At 38.6% G+C, this 26,499-nt stretch overlaps 3 protein-coding genes across 5 annotated transcripts in view; all 3 read right to left on the bottom strand.

The window, feature by feature from the left end:
• COL12A1 (collagen type XII alpha 1 chain) overlaps positions 1-26,499 on the bottom strand; it is a 1,021,934-nt gene that overhangs the window by 871,416 nt on the left and 124,019 nt on the right. The gene's annotated exons all lie outside the window — the stretch shown is intronic.
• Positions 1-26,499, bottom strand: part of LOC126952142 (cytochrome c oxidase subunit 7A2, mitochondrial) — a 1,153,643-nt gene that overhangs the window by 710,862 nt on the left and 416,282 nt on the right. The window lies entirely within an intron of this gene.
• IMPG1 (interphotoreceptor matrix proteoglycan 1) overlaps positions 1-26,499 on the bottom strand; it is a 146,106-nt gene that overhangs the window by 32,008 nt on the left and 87,599 nt on the right. The window lies entirely within an intron of this gene.

Raw genomic sequence — 26,499 nt, forward strand, 5'->3', positions numbered from 1 at the left:
TTACTAAAATGATGTTTTGGTATTTTTACCACTTAAAATTTAAATTATGCTTTTCCAAAATTGAGTAATCTAATTGAATAGCTTGTCAATTTGCAAAATGATACTGGGAGTATAAAGGTGTTGGTGAACATATAATTTGAATGTTACATTGACCATAAAATTTGCTATTTATTAATATTTAAAACCTCTCAATTAGCTGGGTATAGTAGTACACGCCTGTAATTCCAGCTACTCAGGTGACTGAGGCCTGAGAATCTCTTAAACTTGGGAGGCAGAGGTAGCAGTGAGCCAAGATCATGCCACTGCATTCCAGCCTGGGTGACAGAGTGAGACTCTGTCTTAAAATAATAATAATAATAAAACAAAGTAAAAAACCTTTGCCACAGTTGCATTATTATACTCTGACAATTTCTATCACCATTTTGCATTGCTATCTTGGGTAAGTACACATTGAACTACCAAAGTCTATCCCTTTTTTTGGTACAAAATGAAAATAAATATTTCTAAACTAAGAAAGTGGTGGAAACTTTCAGATAAACAGATTGTTGAATTATTAAAATATTCCATTAAACCTAAATCCAGAGCCACTGATGATATTTAAGACATTAAGTGATAAAAACAGGGAGCTTTTTGTGATTTCTTCAGTGGCCTGTTGGCAAATATGCAGGAAAACTCTATTGAAATCCAAATGCTAAGCATGATAAATGGACTGTCTGGATGCAGATATAATCTTTGGGCTCTCAGTCAGCTAATTTACTACAGTGAAATTACCAAAACTGAAACTCCAAGTGATAAACAGCTCTGAAAGTTGGAATCATATTAGTTTTATTACTTTCTTAAAATAAAACCTGTCTGTTGGTGAGTTATGCCAGCTTTTAGAGAAGCACCCTCTTTTCTCTCACCTGGGGAGGGTACCTGCGTGCGTCTACTCATAATTCACTCAATTGTGAGAAATAATATTACCTAATATCTAAGATCTCTCTGGAGATACACTTAAAGTTTTGTTAAAATCTCCATTGCTATGGGCTGAATGTTTCTGTCCATGCAAAACTTGTGCGTTCAGGCTCCAATCCCCAGTGTGATGATATTTGGACATGGATCTTTGGGAGGTAATTAGGTCATGAGGGTGGAGTCCTCATAAATGGAATTAGTGGCCTTGTAAGAAGAGACTCAAGAGAGATGATCTCTCTTTCTGCCATGTGAGAATATAGCAAGAAAGTAACAAACTCCAAACTAGGAGGAGAGCCCTTGTCAGGAATAAAATCTGCAAACACATTGATCTGCCATTTCCTGGTCATCAGAACCGTGAGAAATAAATTTCTATTGTTTAAGACACCCACTCTATGATATTTCATTATGGAAGTCTGAATAGACTAAGATACCCACAAACAGATCTGGGATGATAAATTGAAAGGATTTGATTTGACTTTTTTTGTGCCATGGGAAATGCATTTGAATCTGTGTTCCTATGATGTGATCTCTGCTCCTGCAGGTGATGAGTTGGCAAGAAGCACAATGATAGATGTCTGCATTTTGCTCTTTTGCCAGCATTTCATTATTCACCTCTTTCTTACTACATAGACTTTAACCTGCTTAAAATAGGTTTCTGCATTATGTCATCAATCAACAAAAATAAATTTCTGGCCATTTCCCTTTGTGACATCTTTTTTTTTTTTGTACTTTAAGTTTGAGGATACATGTGCAGAACACGTAGGTGTGTTACATAGGTATATACATGCCATGGTGGTTTGCTGCACCTATCAACACGTCATCTACATTAGGTATTTCTCCTAATGGTATCCCTCCTCTAGCCCCCCACCCCTTGACAAGCCCTGGTGTGTGATGTTCCCATCCCTATGTCCATGTGTTCTCATTGTTCATCTCCCACTTATGAGTGAGAACATGCGGTGTTTGGTTTTCTGTTCTTGTGTTAGTTTGCTGAGAATGATGATTTCCAGCTTCATCCATGTCCCTACAAAGGACATGAACTCATCCTTTGTTATGGCTGCATAGTATTCCATGGTACATATGTGCCACATTTTCTTTATCCAGTCTATCACTGATGGGCATTTCGGTTGGTTCCAAATCTTTGCTATTGTGAACACTGCCACAATAAACATACGTGTGCATGTGTCTTTATAGTAGAATAATTTATAATCCTTTAGGTATATACCCAGTAATGGGATTGCTGGGTCAAATGGCATTTCTGATTCTAGATCCTTGAGGAACTGCCAAACTGTCTTCCACAATGTTGAACTAATTGACACTCCCACCAATAGTGTAAAAGCGTTCCTATTTCTCCACATCCTCTCCAGCATCTGTTGTTTTCTGACTTTTTAATGATCATCGTTCTAACTGGCATGAGATGGTATCTCACTGTGGTTTTGATTTGCATTTTTCTAATGACCAGTGATGATGAACTCTTTTTCATATGTTTGTTGGCTGCATAAATGTCTCCTTTTGAGAAGTGTCTGTTCACATTCTTTGCCCACTTTTTGATGGGGCTGTTTGTTTTTTCCTTGTAAATTTAAGTTTCTTGTAGATTCTTGATATTAGTCCTTTTTCAGGTGGATAGATTGCCAAAATTTTTTCCCATTCTATAGGTTGCCTGTTCACTCTGCTGATAGTTTCTTTTGCTGTGCAGAAGCTCCTTAGTTTAATTAGATCCCATTTGTCAATTTTGGCTTTTGTTGCAATTGCTTTTGGTAATTTAGTCATGAAGTCTTTGCCCATGCCTATGTCCTGAATGGTACTGCCTAGCTTTTCTTCTAGGGTTTTTATGGTTTTAGTTCTTACACTTAAGTCTGTAATCCATTGTGTGTTAATTTTTGTATAAGGTATAAGAAAGGAGTCCAGTTTCAGTTTTCTGCATATGGCTAACCAGTTTTCCCAACAGCATTTATTAAACAGGGAATAATTTCCCCATTTCTTGCTTTTGTCAAGTTTGCCAAAGATCAAAGGGTTGTAGATGTGTGGCATTATTTCTGAGGCCTCTGTTCTGTTCCATTGGTCCATATATCTGTTTTGGTACCAGTACCATGCTGTTTTTGTTACTGTAGGCTTGTAGTATAGTTTGAAGTCAGGTAGCATGATGCTTCCAGCTTTGTTCTTTTTGCTTAGGATTGTCTTGGCCATACAGGTTTTTTCGGTTCCATATGAAATTTAAAGTAGTTTTTTCTAATTCTGTGAAGAAAGTCAAGGGTAGCTTGATGGGGATAGCATTTAATCTACAAATTACTTTGGGCAGTATGGCCATTTTCATGATATTGATTCTTCCTATCCATGAGAATGGAATGTTTTTCCATTTGTTTGTATCCTCTCTTATTTCCTTGACCAGTGGTTTATAGTTCACTTTAAAGAGGTCCTCCACATCCTTTGTAAATTGTATGCCTAGGTATTTTATTCTCTTTGTAGCAGTTGTGAATGCGAGTTCTCTCATGATTTGGCTCTCTGTCGTCTATTATTGGTGTATAGGAATGCTTGTGATTTTTGCACATTGGTTTTGTATCCTGACACTTATCAGCTTAAGGAGATTTTGGGCTGGGATGATGGGATTTTCTAAATATATAATCATGTTATCTGCAAACAGAGACAATTTGACTTCCTCTCTTCCTATTTGAATACCTTTATTTTTTTCTCTTGCCTGAGTGCCCTGGCCAGAACTTCCAACACTGTGTTGAATAGGAATGGTGAGAGAAGGCATCCTTATCTTGTGCCAGTTTTCAAAGGGAAATCTTCCATCTTTTGCCTATTCAGTATTACATTGGCTCTGGGTTTGTCATTAATAGCTCTTATTATTTTGAGATAGGTTCCATTAATACCTAGTTTATTGAGAGTTTTTAGCATGAATGGCTGTTGAATTTTATAGAAGGCATTTTCTGCATCTATTGAGATAATCATGTAGCTTTTGTCATTGGTTCTGTTTATGTGATGGATTACATTTATTGATTTATGTATGCTGAATCAGCCTTGCATCCCAGGGATGAAGTCGTCTTGATCATGGTGGATGAGCTTTTAGATGTGCTGCTGGATTCAGTTAGCCAGTATTTTATTGAGGATTTTTGCATCAATGTTCATCAGGGATATTGGCCTAAAATTTTTTTGTGTGTGTCTCTGCCAGGTTTTGGTACCAGGATGATGCTGGCCTCATAAAATGAATTAGGGAGGATCCCCTCTTTTTCTATTGTTTGGAATAGTTTCAGAAGGAATAGTACCAACTCCTCTTTGTACCTCTGGTAGAATTTGGTTGTGAATCCATCCAAATTTTTTTTGGTTGGTAAGATATTAATTACTGCCTCAATTTCAGAACTTGTTATTTGTCTATTAAAGGATTCTACTTCTTCCTGGTTTAGTCTTGGGAGGGTGTATGTGTCCAGGAATTTATCCATTTTGTCTAGATTTTCTAGTTTATTTGCATAGAGGTGTTTACAGTATTCTCTGATGGTAGTTTGTATTTCTGTGGGATCATTGATGATATCCCCTTTAGCATTTTTTACTGTGTCTATTTGATTTCTTCTCTTTTCTTCTTTAGTAGTCTGGTTAGTGGTCTATCTTGTTAATCTTTTCAAAAAACCAGCTCCTGTATTCATTGATTTTTTGAAGTGTTTTTCATGTCTCTATCTTCTTCAGTCCTGCTCTGATTTTAGTTATTTCTTGTTTTCTGCTAGCTTTTGATTTTGTTTGCTCTTGCTTCTCTATTTCTTCTAATTGTGATGTTAGGGTGTCAATTTTAGATCTTTCCCACTTTCCTTGGTGGGCATTTAGTGGTATAAATTACCCCGTAAACATTGCTTTACCTACGTCCCAGAGACTCTGGTATATTGTGTGTTTGTTCTCATTGGTTTCAAAGAACTTATTTATTTCTGCTTCAATTTTGTTATTTACCTAGTAGTCATTCAAGGAGCAGGTTGTGCAGTTTCCATGTAGTTGTATCATTTTGAGTGAGTTTCTTTTTCTTTTTTCTTTCTTTCTTTTATTTTTTTGAGATGGAGTCTTACTTTGTAATCCAGGCTGGAGTGCAGTGGCATGATCTTGGCTCACTGCAACCTCTGCCTCCCAGGTTCAAGCAATTCTTCTGCCTCAGACTCCTGAGTAGCTGAGATTACAGGAGTCGGCCACCATGCGCCGCAAATTTTTATATTTTTAGTAGAAATGGGGTTTCACCATCTTGGCCAGACTGGTCTTGAATTCCTGACCTCGTGATCCACTTGCCTTGGTCTCCCAAAGTGCTAGGATTACAGGCATGAGTCACTGTAATCCTGAGTTCTAAGTTGATTGTGTTGTGGTCTCAGAGACTGTTTGTTATTATTTCCGTTCTTTTGCATTTGCTGATGAGTGTTTTACTTCCAATTATGTGTTCAGTTTTAGAATAAGTGCCACGTGGTGCTGAGAAGAATGTATATTCTGTTGATTTGGGGTGGAGAGTTCTGTAGATGTCTATTAGGTTCGTTTGACCCAGAGCTGAGTTCAAGTCCTGAATATCCTTGTTAATTTTCTGTCTTGTTGATCCGGCTAATATTGACATTGGGGTGTTAAGTCTCCCATTATTATTGTGTGGGAGTCTAAGTCTCTTTGTTCTATAAATTTGGTTGAATTTACTCTAAGAACCTGCTCTATAAATTTGGTTGCTCCTGTATTGGGTGCATATATATTTAGGATAGTTAGCTCTTCTTGTTGCATTGATCCCTTTACCATTAAGTAATGCCCTTCTTTGTCTTTTTTTGATATTTGTTGGTTTAAAGTCTGTTTTACCAGCAACTAGAATTGCAACCTCTGCTTTTTTTTTTTTTTTTTTTTTTTTTGCTTTCCATTTCCTTGGTAAATATTCCCGCATCCCTTTATTTTGAGCCTATGTGTGTCTTTGCACGTGAATTGGGTCTCCTGAATACAGCATACCAGTGGGTCTTGACTCTATCCAATTTGTCAGTCTGTGTCTTTTAATTGGGGCATTTAGCCTGGTTACATTTAAGGTTAATATGGGTATGTGTGAATTTGATCCTGTCATTATGATGTTAGCTGGTGATTTTGCCCCATTAGTTGATGCAGTTTCTTCATACTGTCGATGGTCTTTACAATTTGGTATGTTTTTGCAGTCGCTGATACTGATTGTTCTTTTCATATTTAGTGCTTCCTTCAGGAGCTTTTGTAAGGAGGCCTGGTGGTGACAAAATCTCTCAACATTTGCTTGCCTGTAAAGAATTTTATTTCTCCTTTGCTTCTGAAGCTTAGTTTGGCTGGATATGAAATTCTGGTTGAAAATTCTTTTAAGAATGTTGAATATTGGCCCCCACTCTCTTCTGTCTTGTAAGGTTTCTGCAGAGAGACCTGCTGTCAATCTGATGGGCTTCCCTTTGTGGATAACCCGACCTTTCTCTCTGGCTGCCTTTAACATTTTTCCCTTCATTTCAACTTTGGTGAATCTGATGATTATGTGTCTTGGGGTTGCTTTTCTCAAGAAGTATCTTTGTGGTGTTCTCTATGTTTCCTGAATTTGAATGTTGGCCTGTCTTGCTGGGTTGGGGAAGTTCTCCTGGATAATATCCTGAAGAGTGTTTTCCAACTTGGTTCCATTCTCCCCCCCACGTCAATTCCAGGTACACCAATCAAATGTAGGTTTTGTCTTTTCACATAGTCCCATATTTCTTGGGACTACGTTCGTTCCTTTTCATTCTTTTTTCTCTAATCTTTTATTTCATTGAGTTGATCTTCAATCTCTGACATCCTTTCTTCCACTTGATTGATTTGCCCATTGATACTTGTGTACGCCTCACGAGGTTTTCGTGCTGTGTTTTTCAGCTCCATCAGGTTATTTATGTTCTTCTCTGAACTGGTTATTCTAGTTAGCAATTCCTCTAACCTTTTTTTAAGGTTCTTAGCTTCCTTGCATTGGGTTAGAACATGCTCCTTTAGCTCGGAGGAGTTTGTTATAGCCCACCTTCTGAAGCCTACTTGTGTCAATTTGTCAAACTCATTCTCCATCCAGTTTTGTTTTCTTGGTGATGACGAGTTGTGATCCTTTGGAAGAGAACAGGTGTTCTGATTTTTGGAATTTTCAGCCTTTTTGCACTGGTTTTTCCTCATCTTCATGGATTTATCTACCTTTGGTCTTTGATGCTGGTGACATTCGGATGGAGTTTTTGTGTGGATGTCCTTTTTGTTGTTGTTGATGCTATTCCTTTCTATTTGTTAGTTTTCCTTCTAACAATCAGGCCCCTCTGCTGCAGGTCTGCTGGAGTTTGCTGGAGGTCCACTGCAGACCCTGTTTGCCTGGGTATTACCAGTGCAGGCTCCAGAACATAAAAGATTGCTGCCTATTTCTTCCTCTGGAAGCTCCGTCCCAGAGGGGCACTTGCCAGATGCCAGCCAGAGCTCTCCTGTATGAGTTGTCTGTCGAACCCTGCTGGGAGGTGTCTCCGTCAGGAGGCACGGGGATCAGGGACCCACTTGAGGAGGCAGTCTGTTCCTTATCAGAGCTCGAGTGCTGTGCTGGGAGATCTGCTGCTCTCTTCAGAGCTGGCAGGAGAAACGTTTAAGTCTGCTGAAGCTGCACCCACAGCTGCACCTTCCCCCAGGTGCTCTGTCCCAGCGAGATATGAGTTTGATCTATTAGCCCCTGACTGGGGCTGCTGCCTTTCTTTCAGAGATGCCCTGCCCAGAGACGAGGAATCTAGAGAGGCAATCTGGCTACAGCGACTTTGCCAAGCTGCAGTGTGCTTCACCCAGTTTGAACTTCTTGGTGGTTTTGTTTACACTGTGAGGGGAAAACTGCCTACTCATGCCTAAGTAATGGCGGACACCCCTCCCTGCACCAAACTTGAGCATCCCAGTTCAACTTCAGACTGCTGTGCTGGCAGCAAGAATTTCAAGCCAGTGGATCTTAGCTTGCTGGGCTCTGTGGGGGGTGGGATCTGTTGAGATAGACCTCTTGGTTCCAGGGCTTCAGCCCCTTTTCCAGGGGAGTGAATGGTTCTGTCTCATTGATGTTCCAGGAGCCACTGTGGCATGAAAAACAAAGTCCTGCAGCTAGCTCAGTGTCTGCCCAAACGGCCACCCAGTTTTTTGCTTGAAACCCAGGGCCCTGGTGGTGTAGGCACCTGAGGGAATCTCCTGGTCTGTGGGTTGCAAAGACCATGGGAAAAGCATAGTATCTGGGCTGGAATGCACCATTCCTCACGGCAGAGTCCCTCGTGGTTTCCCTTGACTAGGGGTGGTAGTTGCCCAACTTCTTGTGTTCCTGGGTGAGGTGATGCCCCACCCCACCCTGCTTCAGCTCACCCTCTGTGGGCTGCACCCACTGTCTAACTAGTCCCAATGAGATGAGCTGGGTACCTCAGTTGGAAATACAGAAATCACCAGCCTTCTGCATCAATCTTGCTGGGAGCTGCAGACTGGAGCTGTTACTATTAGGCCATCTTGCCGGCCAATAAAAAAGATGTTTTTTTGTGACATCTTAATATTAATCCCTCATATTCACAATAAACTTAAACAAGTTATTTCATCAATGGAACAATTTGCTATTTAATTATAGGGTTGCTTGATAAAATACAGGATGCTCATTGGAACATACTTTTACTGAAAATTATTATTTTTTATCTGAAATTTAAATTTAACTGGACATCTTGTATTTTTCTTTGCTGAGTCCAGCAACCCTATTTAAATGTGATTTTAAAAGACTCCTACTCTCCTTTTGTTTTGAGATTGAAGCTACTAAGGTTATAGTCAATTCCTTTGGAAAAAATATTATCCAAAGCTTATCACTATTTGTAAGTGTATTTTAAATAATCATGTTTTCATATAATTCATATGAAAAAATTAGACATAGTAGCGACACAGACCACTCCAACATTGTATTTTTGCACTACAATAGGAAAGTCAAACACTAAAAGCCGAGGCCATTCATTTCACTCTGAACTATGCAAACTGAAAAGATTTAAAATAACTGTCATGCTAGAGTGTGTGTTGGTCTGTGAAGGTATGGAGTGTGTTTACGTGTATGTGTATGTGTCAGGGGCAATATTTCTAAGTCCAGCTGCCAAATGTAGAGTATGTAGCTGTTGTGCTCACTTTCTAGGTAGGATGTCTGTCCAAAGGCAAGGCCACAAATGATATAGTCCAACCCTAAGTAGATGAACTGAGGTCCAGCTGAAGCCCAAAGTGCAGTACGCGGGTGGGAGATGCCAGAAGCCCCATCAGTAGCCAGAAGAAGACAAAGCAGAAGATGAACAGTGTGTGGGGAACAAGTACAGATGAAAGGCTATTTTAAATGCTGCTAGAAAGGGTCACATATATATGCTAAACCATAAGCATCAAGTGGTTGCTTATTCATGTCAAAAACTCTCAAAAGAAGAGATTCCATCCAACTCCTTTATATCTTTAAGGGGCATGACCAGCAAATTCTTAATTTTATGTCAAGCAAATCCATTCTTATTTATAATAACAAGAAAGTTATTATCTTCCTTTTTGGAATATTATAGAGATAGAAAATGTTAATTATCCATTCATTCAACAAATAGATATTGATAGCCTCGTATGTGCCAGGCATTATTCCAGGTGTTAAAATATATAAGTGAGCAAAGATAAAATTTCTGGCCCCAAAGAGCTTACTGTCTAGTGGAGGAGGACAAAAAACAAAACAACAAAACAATACCAAGAAAAATATATAGTACACCAGGTGGTGATAAGTGCTATGGAAATAAAATGAAGCAGAAAAGGCGATGGAAGTACAGGGTTTCCAGTTCTATACAGAGTTGTCATTGAGAATATAATATTTGAGAATAGACCTGGAGGAGATGAGTTAGCCATTCGGCAAATGCAAATGAGAAGGCCAAAAGAAGAAGGGTGTCTGTCATGCTCAGGGAGCAGCTAACTGGGAGAACAGCATGGCCACAATGCAATTCTATACTATCAATCAAGTGTCAGGGTGGCTAAAGGCATTTTCAAACACACAGTCTTAAAAATTCCTCCCAGGCACCTTTTCTTAGCGTGCGTTTACCTAAAATGAGGTAGTAAACCAAGAAAAAGAAAGAAATGGGATACTGAAAAAAGTTCAGGGAAAGGGAAACCTCCAGGAAGATGGTAAAGGGGCCTTTGAAATACCCAGTTACCCAGGTGTAAAAGGCAACCAGTAAAAAACTGGATTCATCTCAAGAGACAGGTACATTGAATGCATCTTTCACCAAGCCTTCTGCAATTGTACCAAGTTTTAAAAGATTTCTTTGCCCCCCCCTTTTTTTTTTGAGACAGCTTCTTACTTTGTCACCCAGGCTGGAGTGCAGTAGCATAGCCATGGCTCACTGCAGCCTCAAACTCCCTGTCTCAAGCAATCCTTCCACCTCATCCTCTTGAGTAGCTGGGACCATGTGCATGCACCACCACACCCAGCAATTTTTAATTTTTTTTTTTTTTTTTTGTAGAAATGGGGGTCTCTCGATGCTACCCAGGCTGGTCTGAAACTCCTGGGCTCAAATGATCCTCCTGCCTCAGCCTCCCAAAGTGTTGGGAGAATAAACTCAGAGGGAGAAGGGATCAAGGAATCCAAACTGGAAAAAAGGCCAAGGAAAATCCAAGATAGCAAAATAGATAGCAAAGGGAAGACCCACACGACAGCAATTCAAAAGTCCTAGAGAGCAGCAGTCCAGAGAGAAAGAGGTGGTATACTAAAATTGCAATGGAAAGTTTGAGAAGAACTAGTAATAAATACAAAGAAATATAAGTGAACAATAATAATAAAAATAAATCGGCCTGGTGCAGTGACTCACGCCGGTAATCCCAGCACTATGGGAGGCAGAGGTAGGTGGATCATCTGAGGTCAGGAGTTTGAGACCAGACTGGCCAACACGGTGAAACCCTGTCTCTACTAAAAATACAAAAATTAGCCAGGCGTGGTGGTGCGTGCCTGTAGTCCCAGCTATTTGTGAGGCTGAGGCAGGAGAATCACTTGAACCCGGGAGGTGGAGGCTGCAGTGAGCCAAGATTGCCCCACTGTACTCTAGCCTAGGCTACAGAGTGACTCTCTGTCTCCAGAAAAAAAAAAAAATCAAAGAAAACATTAACTCTAGGAAAACAGAAAGGAAACACAGCAGATAGATCAGTTGAGAATATTTACTATAAATACTGAATACTAATTTAATAATATAATATCACTATATTGGAAAGGTTAAAGGGAGAAAGAGGGGATGGTATTGTAAGAAACTTAAATCTTTACCTACAATAATGGAATGTCAATAAATAATACTTGAAACGATGACCCAAAAATGTATATTATTTAAAAATATGGGGAAAAATAAATGCCAGACAAAACAGCTGAGTTAAAAGGTCCAGTTTTTGGTGAGTGTTACTGCACAGTAAAGAGGTGTGAGATAGTAAAATGCTGTATTTGTCAGAACACTTTAATGTGATTTGACTTTAAAAAATTAAACTTTTTATTTTGAGATAACTGTAGATTCAAATGCAGTTATAAGAAATAATACAGAGAGTAACATCTGTGAAAATTGCAGAGTTAGAAGCTCCAAAAGTCTGTCCTTTCAAAAAAAAGCTGGTGAAAAGTGTCAGAATTGACTTTTTCAGAAACCTGGAAACTAACCAAAAGCTTGCAGCAAACAAGGGAATGCTTAATTAAGAACAACAGCTGAATCTCAGTAAGAACAGTGAACTTTGTGGCATTCTTAACTTACCCTGTTCTTATCCCCCACTCCCCAGCTCAGTGATAGCCTTGAAAATAACAGCCCTCATTTCCAGTACCAGTGCCTCAGGGAGCAGAATGGACCTCATTGACAAAGAGTTTTAATTATTTGTTTTAACCTGACTCCCTGGAATACCAACTCAAAAGGCTTGCCTTTATTTTTCCTAACTAGGAACTCTCCCGATTCTAAAATGGTTACCTGGGGAAAGTTTGTCAAAAACACCTAGGCAAATGCACTAATTGCTACTGTGGGAGGCAATGGATAACAGCTGGGCACGCAATAGACTAAGCAAAAACTTGGGAGGAAAGGCTGGGGAATGAGATGCTTTGGGGAAAAAGCACTTTCAAAAGCTCTGACATATTTTTGGGAATCTAGAGGGCCACTTTAATGCCCAGGGCTGTATGCATGCTCAGTAAGGACCTGAGAATGCATATAGTTCTGGGCATTAAACTCTTATCTCTCTCTGACCTTCAGAGTTCTGCAAAAGCATGAAGAGAAGGCTAATAGGGAAGTGGCTGCTTTCTGGTTATGGGGTTTCTTTTGGAGACGATGAAACATTTCTGGAATTAGTGCTGAGGGGCTTCATAACATTGTAAACATACTAGAAACCACTGAATTGTCTACTTACAAGGATTAAAATGGTGAATTTTATGTTATGTGAATTTTATATCCATAAAGAAAAAATAGGCTAGGCACAGTGGCTCACACCTGTAATCCCAGCACTTTGGGAGGCAGAGGCAGTCGGATCATGAGGTCAGGAGTTCAAGACCAGCCTGGCTAATATGGTGAAACCCTGTCTCTAGTAAAAAATACAAAGATTAGTCAGGTGTGGTGGCAGGCGCCTGTAATCCCAGCTACTCAGGAGGCTGAGGCATGAGAATTGCTTGAACCTGGGAGGCGGACGTTGCACTGAGCTGAGATGGTGCCACTGCACTCCAGTCTGGGTGACAGAGTGAGACTAGTATCAAAGAAAAAAAAAAGAAAAAAATGAAAAAATAATATAGACAGAACTTGCATACTCATTACCCCAATAACATCCTGCAAAACTATAGCATAATATCAAACAATGTTGACATTGATAATCTAGAGACAATTCCCATCATCACAAAGATTCCCTCATGTTGCCCTTTTGCAGTTACCCCCACTCTCCCACCCACACCCTTAACATCTGGCAACCACTAATATGTTTTCTATTTCTATAATTTTGTAATTTCAAGGATGTTATATAAATGGAAAATTACAGTATGTAACTTTTTGGGATTGACTTTTCTTACTCAGTATAACTCTGGAGATTCATCCAAATTCTGTGTATCAAGAATTTGTTCCTTTTTATTGCTGAGTAGTATTACATTATATAGATGTACCACAGATGGTTTAACCATTTACTCTTGAAGGACATCTGGTGTCTTTCTAGTTTTGGGTTATTATGAATAAAGCTGCTATAAATATGCATGTACAGGTTTTTATGTGAGCATACGTTTTCTTTCTCTATAATAAATGCTCAAGAGTGAAATAGCTTGCATGGTAGTTGTATGTTTAATTTTTGGAGAAATTGTCAAGCTATTTCACAGAGAGGCTGTACTGTTTTACATTTCCACCACCAGCAATGTACAAGTGATACAGATTCAAATGCATTTTCCAGCATTTGTTGTGACTTTTTTTTTTTAATTTTAGCTATTCTGATCAGTGTTAATGATATCTCATTGCGGTTTTAATTTGTACTTCCCTAATAAATAACCATCTGAACATCGTTTCATGTATAAGAGGTAAAATGTCCCTCCCTATTTGGTAAAATGTTGCTTCTTGTATTTTGCTCATATTCTATTGGAATTTTTAATTGTTATGAGAATTGTTTATATTTTCCACATAGTTGTTCTTTACCAGATACGTGTTTCAAAGATTTTCGCTAGTCTGTATCTTTTTTTCTCATCCTCGTAACAGCATCCTTTGCAGAGCCATTATTTATTCAAATACTTTGTTCCGTCTAGGATATACGAGACAAAAATAGAACTCAGTAAACTCACTTCATGTCATATTTTAGGTCCTAAGGTTCCTAGTTAGTCCATCTTCTTCTCTTTACCTTTCAGAGCCTTCTCGTATTTGTTTTGTGTATAATATCAGGGTATTTAGATGCACTTAGCAGGAGGAAAAGTACATTCATTTCATCTTCCTGGGGGTGGAAATCTACTTAACTTTTAAAATGATGTCCTTATTTTATTAAAAAATGATTAAAAATATAGACTAAATATGTACTATTATTTGAATGTCCCCTCTAAGACTCATGTTGAAATTTAATTGTTATTGTGGCAGTATTTAGAGGTGATTAGGCCATGAGGACTCCGGTGTCATGAATGAATTAATGCCATGATCATGCAATCGCGTTGTTATAAAAGACAGTTTGACTCTCTCTCGCTTTCTTGCTCTCACCCTCTCTTGCTCTTCTGCCTTCCACCATGAAATTATGCAGCCCAAAGGCCCTCACCAGATGCAGGACCCTCGACCTTGGACTTTCCAGCCTCCAGAACTGTAAGCAATACATTTATTTTCTTTATAAATTACCCAGTCTGTGGTATTTTGTGACAGTAACACAGAATGGAATAAAACTATTTGAAGAGACTCAGGTCAATACTGACAGGCTTTAAGAAATCATTAAAAATGATATGAAAAAGAACAAAGTTCAGAAACTGATCATAGAGGAGGGGATAAAATGTAGAAGAAAGACAAAAGAAATCCTACATTTATGTAATTTGTGTCCTTCAAAAAGACAACAACATAACAAGTGAATTAGGAAAAGTCCTCAAACCTAGGACAGGAGAAAAATTTTTCTGATATGTTAAAACAAACAAGTCCGGGCATGGTGGCTCATGCTTGTAATCCCAGCATTTTGGGAGGCCGAGGTGGGCAGATCATTGAGGTCAGGAGTTTGAGACTAGCCTGGCCAACATGGTGAAACCTCATCTCTACTAAAAATACAAAAAATTAGCAGGGTGTGGTGGTGCATGCCTGTAATCCCAGCTATTTGGGAGGCTGAGGCAGGAGAATCACTTGAACCTGGGAGGTGGAGGTTGTAGTGAACTGAGATTATGCCATTGCACTCCAGCCTGGGTGACAAGAGCAAGACTTCTTATCAAAAAAAAAAAATTGAATGTAGAGGCCCAAACAATATCAAGAAATGATTCAAAATGAAATTATCCATGGCAAGTTATCCCTTGCTATGGTCTGAATGTTTATATCCTCCCACAATGTATATGTTGAAATCCTAATCCCCAAGATTATGATTAAGAGTTTGGGCCGGCCGGGCGCGCGGTGGCTCAAGCCTGTAATCCCAGCACTTTGGGAGGCCGAGACGGGCGGATCACGAGGTCAGGAGATCGAGACCATCCTGGCTAACACGGTGAAACCCCGTCTCTACTAAAAAATACAAAAAAAAACTAGCCGGGCGAGGTGGCGGGCGCCTGTAGTCCCAGCTACTCGGGAGGCTGAGGCAGGAGAATGGCGTAAACCCGGGAGGCAGAGCTTGCAGTGAGCCGAGATCCGGCCACTGCACTCCAGCCTGGGCGACAGAGCGAGACTCCGTCTCAAAAAAAAAAAAAAAAAAAAAAAAAAAAAAAAAAAGAGTTTGGGCCTTTGGTGGGTTGTGGGTGAGAAGAGTGTGATTAGGATTAGCGTTCTTATAAAAGAGACTCCAGAGAGCTAGCTAGTCTCTTCCACCACAGGAGGGCACAGTAAAAAGGTGCCGTCTGTGAGGCTTGGGTCTTCAACAGACACCTCATCAGACACAATGTCAGCTCCTTGATTTTGGACTCCCATGCTTTCAGAACTGTGAGAAATAAACTTGTGTATAACCACCCAGGATAAGGTATTTAGTTACAGCAGCCCAAATGAACTAAGACACCCCTCAAGAAAGAAAAGTCTTGAATCTCAAGCATTGAAACAAAGCAAAGCTAAACAAAACAAAACAAAACAAAACGTGAGTATCTAGTTAGAAAAAGGAAGCCATATAGAAATTGCCAGAAAAATCATGCTAGTGTCATGTTTATTGCAGCTGATCACATAGCTGAAGACACGGGAGCAAAGTTGTAAGTGAAAGAAAGAGTGGTTCAAGAATTTGATATTTAGCCACATTGTCCTTCACATTTGGAAGTTACAGGCAGTAAGTAGTTGAGCCCTCAGGAGCTACGGAACCCATGAACCCTTTTTGAAATAATTGCCTGCTGGTATATTCCAGCGAACCAAAAGATAAATCAAACAGAACTCAGGAATGGAGACACTGTGGGGTAGAAGGTTTGAGGGTGAGACCTAATCTATTTAAATATGAAAATCTGTCCAAGAAGCTGTGGGAGTTGTAGAAGCAATTCTAAATTTGTAAACCTTGACAATGGTAAAATACAAACCTAATTACCAAAACTTGGAGAGTGGAGGAGTGAAGATGGGTAGGCTACCAGTGTTCTGATAATTTTATCTTTCATTGCATTACATTAAAACATTCTGTCTACTGTTAAAATGTGTGGTGTAAATAATAATTACACTAAATATTTCAGGTGGTTTTTCTTAACTGCTAGAGGTCTTTTAAGAATAAATACCTTATAATATAAGAAAATGCTTATCTGGAATTCAGCAATTTCTTTAGTGTAATTTCAGTTCCTTTTTTATTCTGTTAAAGTCAAGTGAAATTAAATTTAGTAAATTTTATTAGAATAGCAACATAGAAAATTTCTATTTTTATAAAGGTACTTCTATCTATCCTTTTATCTCTTAAAATGCTAAATACCTCCATCTTTTTAGATTGTAAGATATCTAAAATGATAGATATCATTTTGTTATTTCTGAGTAGCAAAATTTTAGCCTTATTTTTTTACTTTCTCCATCATTTACAATTTTTCACTTTTAGGGAAAATAATACTAATTTTTTTAAAAAGGCTTATTATTTAGCCTCTCAATATATTAAGTTTTCTTCACAGATATTATTTTTAGATTTTTTGTAAACTTTGACACTCCCATCCAAGTTTATTGCAGCATTATTTATTGCTTTCTTGCTCTCACCCTCTCTTTCTCTTCTGCCTTCCACTATGAGATGATGCAGCTCAAAGGCCCTCACCAGATACAGGACCCTCGACCTTGGACTTTCCGGTCTTCAGAACTGCAAGCAATACATTTATTTTCTTTATAAATTACCCAGTCTGTGATATGAAATCAAACCAAGTGTTCATCGATGAATGACTAAAGAAAATGTGGTATATATACATAATGGAATGCTTAAAAAAGAAGAAAATTCTGTTATTTTTGACAACATGAATGAACCATCAAGTGAATAAGCCAGGCATAGGAAGACAAATACTGCATGATCTCACTTATATGTGGAATCTATAAAAGTCAGATTCATGCAAGTAGATAGTAAAATGGTGATTACTAGGGGCCAGAGGCAGGGGCTGGGGTTTGGAGAGATGTGGGTCAAAGGATACAAAATTTCAGTTAGATAGGAGGAATAAGTTCAAGAGATCACCTGTATAACATGATGACTATAGTTAATAACAACGTATTATATTTTAAAAATTGCTGAGAGAGTGGAATTTGAATGCTCTCACCAGAAAAATGGTAAGTATGTGAGATAATGCATACATTATTAGCTTGAATGAGCCTTTCAAAACTTGAAATATGTGTACATATGTCAAAATATCATGTATGTGATAAACATATAATTTTTATTTGTTAATTAAAAATAGTTCTTTGAGGCTGAACACGGTAGCTCATGTCTGTAATCTTAGCACTTTTGGAGGCTGAGGTGGAATGGTCACTTGAGGTGAGGAGTTTGAGACCAGCCTGGCCAACGTGGTGAAACCCCATCTCTACTAAAAATACAAAAGTAGCTGGGTGTGGTGGTGCACGCCTGTAGTCCCAGCTACTCAGGAAGTTGAGGCAGGAGAATTGCTGGAACTCGCGAGACAGAGGCTGCAGTGAGCCGAGATCACGCCATTGTACTCCAGCCTGGGTGACAGGGTGAGACTCCATCTCAAAAAATAAACAAACAGCACAAATGCTTCTTGGTTACTTGGGAAAAATGTGAAATTTCAAACATATCTATATTCTAAGAAAAGGTCTTAGGCAGAACCACCATAGAAGAAAAATGTTTTACCACTATCTTATTATTATTATTAATACCATTAAAAAACATCTGGAGTAAAACTGAAACTGGTAATAAATTTAATTCCTAAGCCCTGGGAAACTTCATTGTGTTTTCTTCTTATTTTAGTTAGATGTTTCTATGAAGTTACAGTCTTAAAATCCACTCTTAGAATCTTGGGAGGCAGAATTGAGGATGGGATAGAAGGATAGGATAATAAACTATTATTTATTTGGCACCTTTATGTTCTAGACACTGTGCAAAGGATATTTTTAAAAAATTCTCCATTTTCCCCAAGCCATTTTATAAACTCCTGATTGTATACTCTGCACTTACTACTTGATGTTAATTTTTGGATTCCTTGAAGTATCTTTTAATTATGCCTTTTCTAAGTGATTAAAATGGGTAATTAAGAGAGGCAGCCCAAGGCTACAAAGATGGGTGTTGCCTTGATCAGTGGTTATCATTAAAATGAAATACAAACTTCTTCTTCTTTCTTTTTTTAATATGCTGCATTTCCCTTCTTAAAGCACTAAAGGCACATTTTTCTAGTCTAATTTATTACACTTTCCCTTACTAAACAAACATGCTGAATCTGTGAAATCTTATTAGACTTAAACATTATTTCATATGACATAAAAACTAAAGAGCTCAGTCCCATATCATACCTTGTTACTTTCTGTCTTCATTTTGAAAAACATAATCACTAATTGCTTTCAGTTTAGAATCAGCCCCTATATGAAGAAAGTGTGAGTATGTATTTGGAAAAGAGTACATTTATGTCATTTCCTGGTTTCCTGGTGGCCTTAATAAAATTTGTAATTGCCTTCTCTGGAGAAATGAAAATTCTGGGATAAATGAAGTAATTGTGACATGGATTTGACATGCAATAATGTAATTTTTAATAGTATGACCAAAGTTCAATTCTGGATGGCATCTGAATTATTTATTCCAATACTATTGAAAAGGTTGTGTTTTTCCAGCTCTGATTTGCAAAGCAAAATAATCAACACATTCTTATATCTATTAATAACTTCATATGTACCTGAGATAATCATAAAGATTAAGGTTAAAAATAAAATACAAATTTGGGACAGTGCAAGACACTCTAACATAGCGTATAGTAGTCAGCTTCTAAGATGATCATTGGTGGTCCTTACTTCCTGTCATTCATGTCCCTGTATAGATCTTCCTTAATTGCCTATGGCTGACTTCCACAGAATGCTATGAAAGGGATGATATATGTTCCTGAAGCAAGGTCATAAAAGATATTACTTCAGTCTATATAACACCATAACATGTACATACTGTAGTGATTTCCCCATGTCCTTCAAAGGAATCTATGGTCGTTTATTTGAGGAACTATACCCCTAGGGAAAGGACTACTCTTTTAGAAGTTGCTGGATGCAGAGTTGGATATGTTACTGATAGAAAGGGCCCAGACACCCTCATGATCTTCCTATTAGAGTAAGAGGGTGTGGGGTCAGTTAAAGTTCTCTCTCTAGGTCTTGCAGTTCCACCTTGCTCTTTTGGATCAATTGTTCTAGTGGAAACCAGCTGGCATGTTGTAAGGACACCCAAGCAGCCATGTGAAGAGGCTGACAAGAGGAAGGACTGAGGCCTTCTTTTAATCAACTTGCCATCTATGTGAGTAAGTCATCTTGGAAGTGAATTCATCAGACCCTGTCAAGTCTAAAGAACACTGTAGCCTTTGACTGACATGGTGACCGTAACCTCTTGAGAGACTCTAAGCCAGAACTCCCCAGCTAAGTCACGCCTAGATTTATGACTTACAGAAACTGGGAGATATAATAAATATTTATTCTTGCTTTAAGCTACCTAGTTTTGGGGTCATTTTATGTGTAGCAATAGATAACCAATACACATAGAAAACTCTTAAAGAGTTTCTGCTGCACATAAAATGACCCCAAAATGACCCCAAAAGACCTAACATTACAAGGTTTTCAGTCTGCCAGTCTCTGACTCTGGCTTTTAATAGATTATCATAAAGCATCTGGCTTTGGTGTAGAAAAGTTATTTTAAAACATATCTTTATTTTACAAGAAGGCATTATAACTTACATAAAATAAGCTGAAATGAATGTTGTTATCAGTATCCTGATCTTCAATGGGGACATTAGATGTCAACCTCCCATTTACAGGAAAGTTTTCAGAACAGGGTGTGTGTTTGTATTGATGGTAAGAAGGAGAAGAGTGGGTCGAAATATGGGCAAAGAGACAGACGTGAGTTGTGCATTCAGGAATGTGGTTTCTAATAGTGGTTTTGCCACTCTGACTTGCATGTGCCTAATCTAGGTTGTAATAGGCAATCTCCATGCCAGGGGTTCCCAACCCAGGCACCTCAGTATCCCCTTCTTATAACAAATGTTTTGAAATGACTCCTTTATGATCCCGAAATGAGCTTAATCAAGAATATAACCTAGCTAATACACATTTTCAAAATAGTAAATACATTGTTTCAACTATAACAAAGGAGAAATAAAAGGAAAATAATTTTTAATAACATAATATGTACTTCAAAAGGCATTACAACACAGGACATAATAAAGTAGTTAGATGCTTATACTTTTCTGTTAATATCTAAAAATATCACTGTGGATTCCATAGTTATGAATGCAAACTGATTCAGACATTGTACCGGCAACATCAATATCATCCCTACTTTCCTAAGAGAAGTGATTTTCTGAAATGACAGTTAACTCTTAGTAGTTCAAAACAAAATTTAACTTCCCCTTAATTTACACATTCATTGCATTCTTAGAAAATTCAGGTTTACATAAATTTTGCAAAATATACTTTACAAATTACATGTATGTGCAAAAAGGAGTGTCAGGAAAAAATGCGAAAAACTTAAGTGTCTTATCTGGTGCACCTTCCAGGCTATCTGATTCAAAGGGACCTCTGCCTTCCATATTGTCTTTGCAACCTCTTAGTGGTAGAATATTTACAGTAATGCAAATTATTCTTGTCCATGGAAATGCAAAGCATTTTCATCAGGTGGAATGTAATTGATTATTTCCCTGTGGATACTGATGAGCTTTGAATCTACTTGTACATTTATTTCCTCATTTCTTTTTGCTGATTGTATGTTTGAATTCTCCTGTGAACTGGTTGTAACATCTTACTTGGTTCCTTATTAATTAGTTAATTAAATATAACCTTTGGCATCTATTCATCTTATAATTGTATGACAGCTGTAATTTTACTTTTTATTTTTATTTTATTTTATTTTTATTTATTTTTTATTATACTTTAAGTTCTAGGGTACATGTGCACAATGTGCAGGTTTGTTACATATGTATACATGTGCCATGTTGGTGTGCTGCACCCATTAACTCGTCATTTACATTAGGTATATCTCCTAATGCTATCCCTCCCCAATACCCCCTCCCCACAATAGGACCCGGTGTGCGATGTTCCCCTTCCTGTGTCCAAGTGATCTCATTGTTCAATTCCCGCCTATGAATGAGAACATGTGGTATTTGGTTTTCTGTTCTTGAGATTGTTTGCTGAGAATGATGGTTTCCAGCTGCATCTATGTCCCTACAAAGGACACGAACTCATCCTTTTTTATGGCTGCATGGTATTCCATGGTGTATATGTGCCACATTTTCTTAATCCAATCTGTCACTGATGGACATTTGGGTTGATTTCAAGTCTTTGCTATTGTGAATAGTGCCGCAATAAACATATGTGTGCATGTGTCTTTATAGCAGCATGATTTATAATCCTTTGGGTATATCCTCAGTAAAAAAGGATGAGTTTGTGTCCTTTGTAGGGACATGGACACAGGAAGGGGGTCATCACACACCGGGTCCTATTGTGGAGGGGGGGAGCTATTTTACGACTCCACAAACTATAAAAAGCTAATGGTAATGCAAATAATTCAATGCAAGTGAATTTTGTCTGATGGAGATGCCATCAATTTTCCTTCTGTGAAAGAGACGATTTCAACCTTACATTTTATTGCTGGGTGGATTTTGACCAGTTTTGCATGAATTTGCAAATTTGTGTCACCATTCCTGATTGCTTATATCAGAAGTTGGCAAACTTTTTCTGACAAGGGCCAAATGATACATATTTTTGGCTGTGTAGGCCATGTGCTCTCTATGGCAACTACTCAATTGTACTGCTGTAGCTCTAAAGTAGCCATAGGCTATACGTAAGTGAATAGGCATGGCTATGTTCCAATAAAAGTTCATTGATGAGCATCGAAGTTGAATTAAATAAAATTTTCATGTATCAAAAAATATTATAATACTTTTGATTTTTTGGGACCACTTAGAAAAGTAAAAAACAAGCCTAGCTTGTGGGCTGTACAAGTGGTAGGTTGGATTTGGTTTTCAGGGCTGTATTGTGCTGGTTCCTGGGTTATATTTGGTCTGTTCTTTGGATTATTTTTTGAACCAGTAATAACATCTTATTGGTTTCCTCATTAACTAATGAGGTAAATAAAATCTTCAATATATGTTCATTTTACATTTAAATGAGAGTCATTATTTTACCCCTTAAAAGTTATTTCTTAACATTTGCTAAAGGTAGTTAATGGCATTCAACTGAGGTATTTGGAGACCGTGAATCAAAAGGCTGAGAGAGGCTGGGCATGATGGCTCACACCTGTAATCCCAGCACTTTGGGAGACCAAGGTGGGCCACTTTGAGTTCAGGAGTTCGAGACCAGCCTGAGCAAAATGGTGAAACCATGTCTCTACTAAATATACAAAAATTAGCCAGGTGTGGTTGCGCATGTCTGTAATCCCAGCTACTTAGGAGGCTGAGGCAGAAGAATCACTTGAACCCGGAGGCGGAGGTTGCAGTGAGCTGAGTGTGCCACTGCACTCCAGCCTGGGCGACAGAGCAAGACTCCATCTCAAAAACGAAAAAACAAAACCAAGAAAAGGCTGAGAGATGCTTTGTACTGAGTGAATATTAGAATCCTTAGCTGGGTGCAGTGGCTCACGCCTGTAATCCCAGGACTTTGGGAGGCCGAGGCGGGCGGATCACGAGGTCAGGAGATGGAGACCATCCTGGCTAACACGGTGAAACCCCGTATTAAAAATACAAAATTATTAAAAAATACAAAGAATTAGCCAGGCGTGGTGGCGGGCGCCTGTAGTCCCAGCTACTCAGGAGGCTGAGGTGGGAGAATGGCGTGAACCCGGAAGGAGGAGCATGCAGTGTGAGCCGAGGTCGGCCGCTGCACTCCAGCCTGGGCAACAGAGCGAGACTCCGTCTTTAAAAAAAAAAAAAAAAGAACCCTGAAGAGTTTTCAGAATGTCATCAATACCTGGGCTCTTCTGCAAATAAATTAAAATAGGACCTCAGGAGAGGTATGTTTGAGAAACTTTCTAGGTGATACTAATGTGTAGTCATGATTGAATACTGGTAAATTAGAGGAAGTGGTATTTAAAAAATTTTCTTGGTATATCGAAGGCCAGTTGTTACTTTAAGATATGAAATATACAATAAATAATAGCTAGGACACCTATGATAATATCAATAATGTATGTAGTTTTTTAAGTTTAAGGCATGATTGAAAGATCCAATTATATAAATGAGAAGACTATAAATTGCTTTAATTAATCTTTTCTTACAGTCTTTCTAATTGCTAGGAACTTGGCAGATTAAGATTGCTGTTAAAGACTTAAGCGGCCGGGTGCAGTGGCTCACGCTTGTAATCCCAGCACTTTAGGAGGCCGAGGCGGGCGGATCAATTGAGGTTGGAAATTCGCGACCAGCCTGACCAATATAGAAAAACCCCGTCTCTGCTAAAAATACAAAATTAGCTGGGCCTGGTGATGCATGCCCGTAATCCCAGCTACTCAGGAGGCTGAGGCAGGAGAATGGCTTGAACCCAGGATGTGGAGGTTGTGGTGAGCCGAGATTGCGCCATTGCACTCCAGCCTGGGCAACAAGAGTGAAACTCTGCCTCAAAAAAAAAAAAAAAAAAGACTTAAGCATACATTTTTAAATTTAAACCACATTTCATTCCATAAAAAATTCGAGGTGGACTAATGACCTATCAGTGCTAACAACAACTGAAATGTTATTGTTTTCCATTTTCTCAGAGTGGTTTATGGATGGGAAGACTTGGAGAGTCTTTTCCAAGCAGGAACTCTAAATTATCCGAAGTGACTTTGTGGTACACTCATTAAATGTGATACCTTAGCTACAAAACAGCAGGTAATTTCACTCTTTGAAAAAAAATAAAATTTTATACCTTAAAAAGTGCTTCCACATATTTTGTCCATTATTATTATTTCTTAGAGATGGGGTCTTGCTTTGTTGCCCAGGCTGAAGTGCAGTCAGTGGCACAATCGTAGCTCACTGCTGTCTCCAACTCCCGTACTCCAGCAGTCCTCCCGCCTTAGCTTCCAGGGTAGCTGGGATTATAGGGGGAGCTGTGGTATCCATTATGATCCCCAAAGGTTTTAGTAAATATTATAAATATTTACATTACATACAAATTTATATTTCCCACAATAAACCAAAACTTTTCCCGTTATTTGATTCAATGTCAGTTACTTAATACTCGAAAACCTTTCTTTGGCTTTTTGTCTTGGTTCTCCCTCTTCCGCTTTGTGTATTGTATGTCTGGCCCCATTTCATGCTGCAACTTTGCTGCACTAGAGCGTCTTTGTACCCAAGATTATGCATTTTTGTGCTTTCTCTATCTTTCCTTTTAATAAGTTCTAGCATACTCTTTTGTTGTTGACATATTTTGCTATTGTTTTCTTTTCTATATGCTCTTTATTTCATTTGTATCTATTAATGCCCCTCTGAGAAAGGCAAGGTAGCAGTGTTAGCCCATTTGCAGATGAAGCATCTAAAGCTCAGAAAAATGAAAAGTCCTACTCGAAACTAACTATGGCAGATTCAGCACTAATGTACAGTTTCCTTAACATACCCCTTTTATTTCCACAAAACAGCCAAAAGCTGTTGTTTTACTCTTTGCCAGGGCTTCATTCATTCGTTCATGTATGGATTCTTGTATTTATTAAACAAAAATTATTGAATATCTACTATCTTCCATGTACTTGTGAGTCACTGGGGCAATAACAATAAATAAGATAAATATATTCCCTTCCTCAGGTGATTACAGTAGTTAAAAATACTGCAATAACTCCAATTTATTGAGCACCTTTGGTGTACGTCATACCTAAATGTCACAGCCAGTTTATAAGGTATTATCATCCCCAGTCTGCAGATAGACAAACTGTGGCATAGAAAGATAAACACTTTTTTGGGGGGTGGAGAGGACAAGGTCTCTGTCTGTTGCCTAGGTTGGAATGCGGTGACATGATCATGACTCACCGCAGCCTCCACCTCCTCAGGCTCAGGTCATTCTCCCACCCCAGCCTCCCAGGTAGGTGTGACTACAGGTGTGTGCCACCATACCTACCTATTTTTTTTTCTACTTTTTGTAGAGACAGGGTTTCACCCTGTTGCCCAGGCTGGTCTCAAACACCTGGGCTCAAGGAATCTGCCCACCTCAGCCTGCTGAAGTGCTGGGATTACAGGCATGAGCCACTGCGCCCCACTATGATTAATAAACTCAATATAGTATCAGTGATGAGGTCCTCAATAAGGCTGACATTGGGGCAATATACTCATAGTCTCAAAGGACAATTGGTAGCTTGGCAAGGTGCTACAGCCAATATATGTTGTGTAGAGTTGAATGGAAAAGGGGTGGGGAGAGGGGACTTCCAATGAAGTGGCAGTGCTCAACCTTTGTGAATTAATGCCACTTGTTGCACAGGACAATGACCCTGCTGGTCAGGGGCACGTGGATTTCCTAATACATTATATAAAAGGAAGGACAGTCTTCTATGGTCAACAGTGGATCTCCAAATCACTTTTATCCCGTTTCCCAAGTGGTATAACTGTCTGAAGTGCTGAGTAAAGCAAGTCTACTCACAATCTCCTTCCCACCCCAGTCTGGTTGGGGAGAGTCCAGAAGCTGAGATTTTAGTAAACGACAAGCAAGGAGTCCAGATATTCCTTTTTGCAATGAAAACACAGACTGTAGAAGTTTTGAGTTAAGGAAAATTACATCAGGGATATTTTAATGGTAGCAATTCTGCCAATTTAGCAAAAGCCTTATTTATATTCCTCATACAATTTCACAACAAAAGAGTAACTATATTTATTAACAATGAACTTTGTCTCAGAAGAGCCACTCACTCTGTTAAACCACAGGCCTTTGTGAGGCTAATGCTGAAATTAATGAGGCAAATGGAGAAACTGAAAGTCTGAAGAGTCAAAGTATTTGTAATAAGAAAAAGAAGAATGAATCAAGGATGAGAAATGAATATCTGATTCCACACTGTATTGGGGGATTAGCTACTCGGGTACCACCTGAAGAGTAGGTCTGGTCAACTATGCCTAATAGGCTTCAAGCAGGATAGTTTCAGACACGATCACACACTTATGGAATGGAGAATATTGAAAAAGATGTGCCACAAAATGTGCAAATTTGAAGGAGAAATTTGATTTATGAATATGAAAAAGAGGGCAATATACATTAGATATATATAAAAGATAATCCGTCCTGATTTACTGTATATTAAACTTTATGAAACATTTTTCTAAAAAAACTTAAACATGAAGTTTTAAACCTTTAAGGTATATCAGGAAAAGAAAACAGTATGTGCAAAGGCATGGAAGAGAGCAGGATA

Source organism: Macaca thibetana, chromosome 4 (assembly GCF_024542745.1).
Source record: "Macaca thibetana thibetana isolate TM-01 chromosome 4, ASM2454274v1, whole genome shotgun sequence".
Taxonomy (NCBI): domain Eukaryota; kingdom Metazoa; phylum Chordata; class Mammalia; order Primates; family Cercopithecidae; genus Macaca; species Macaca thibetana.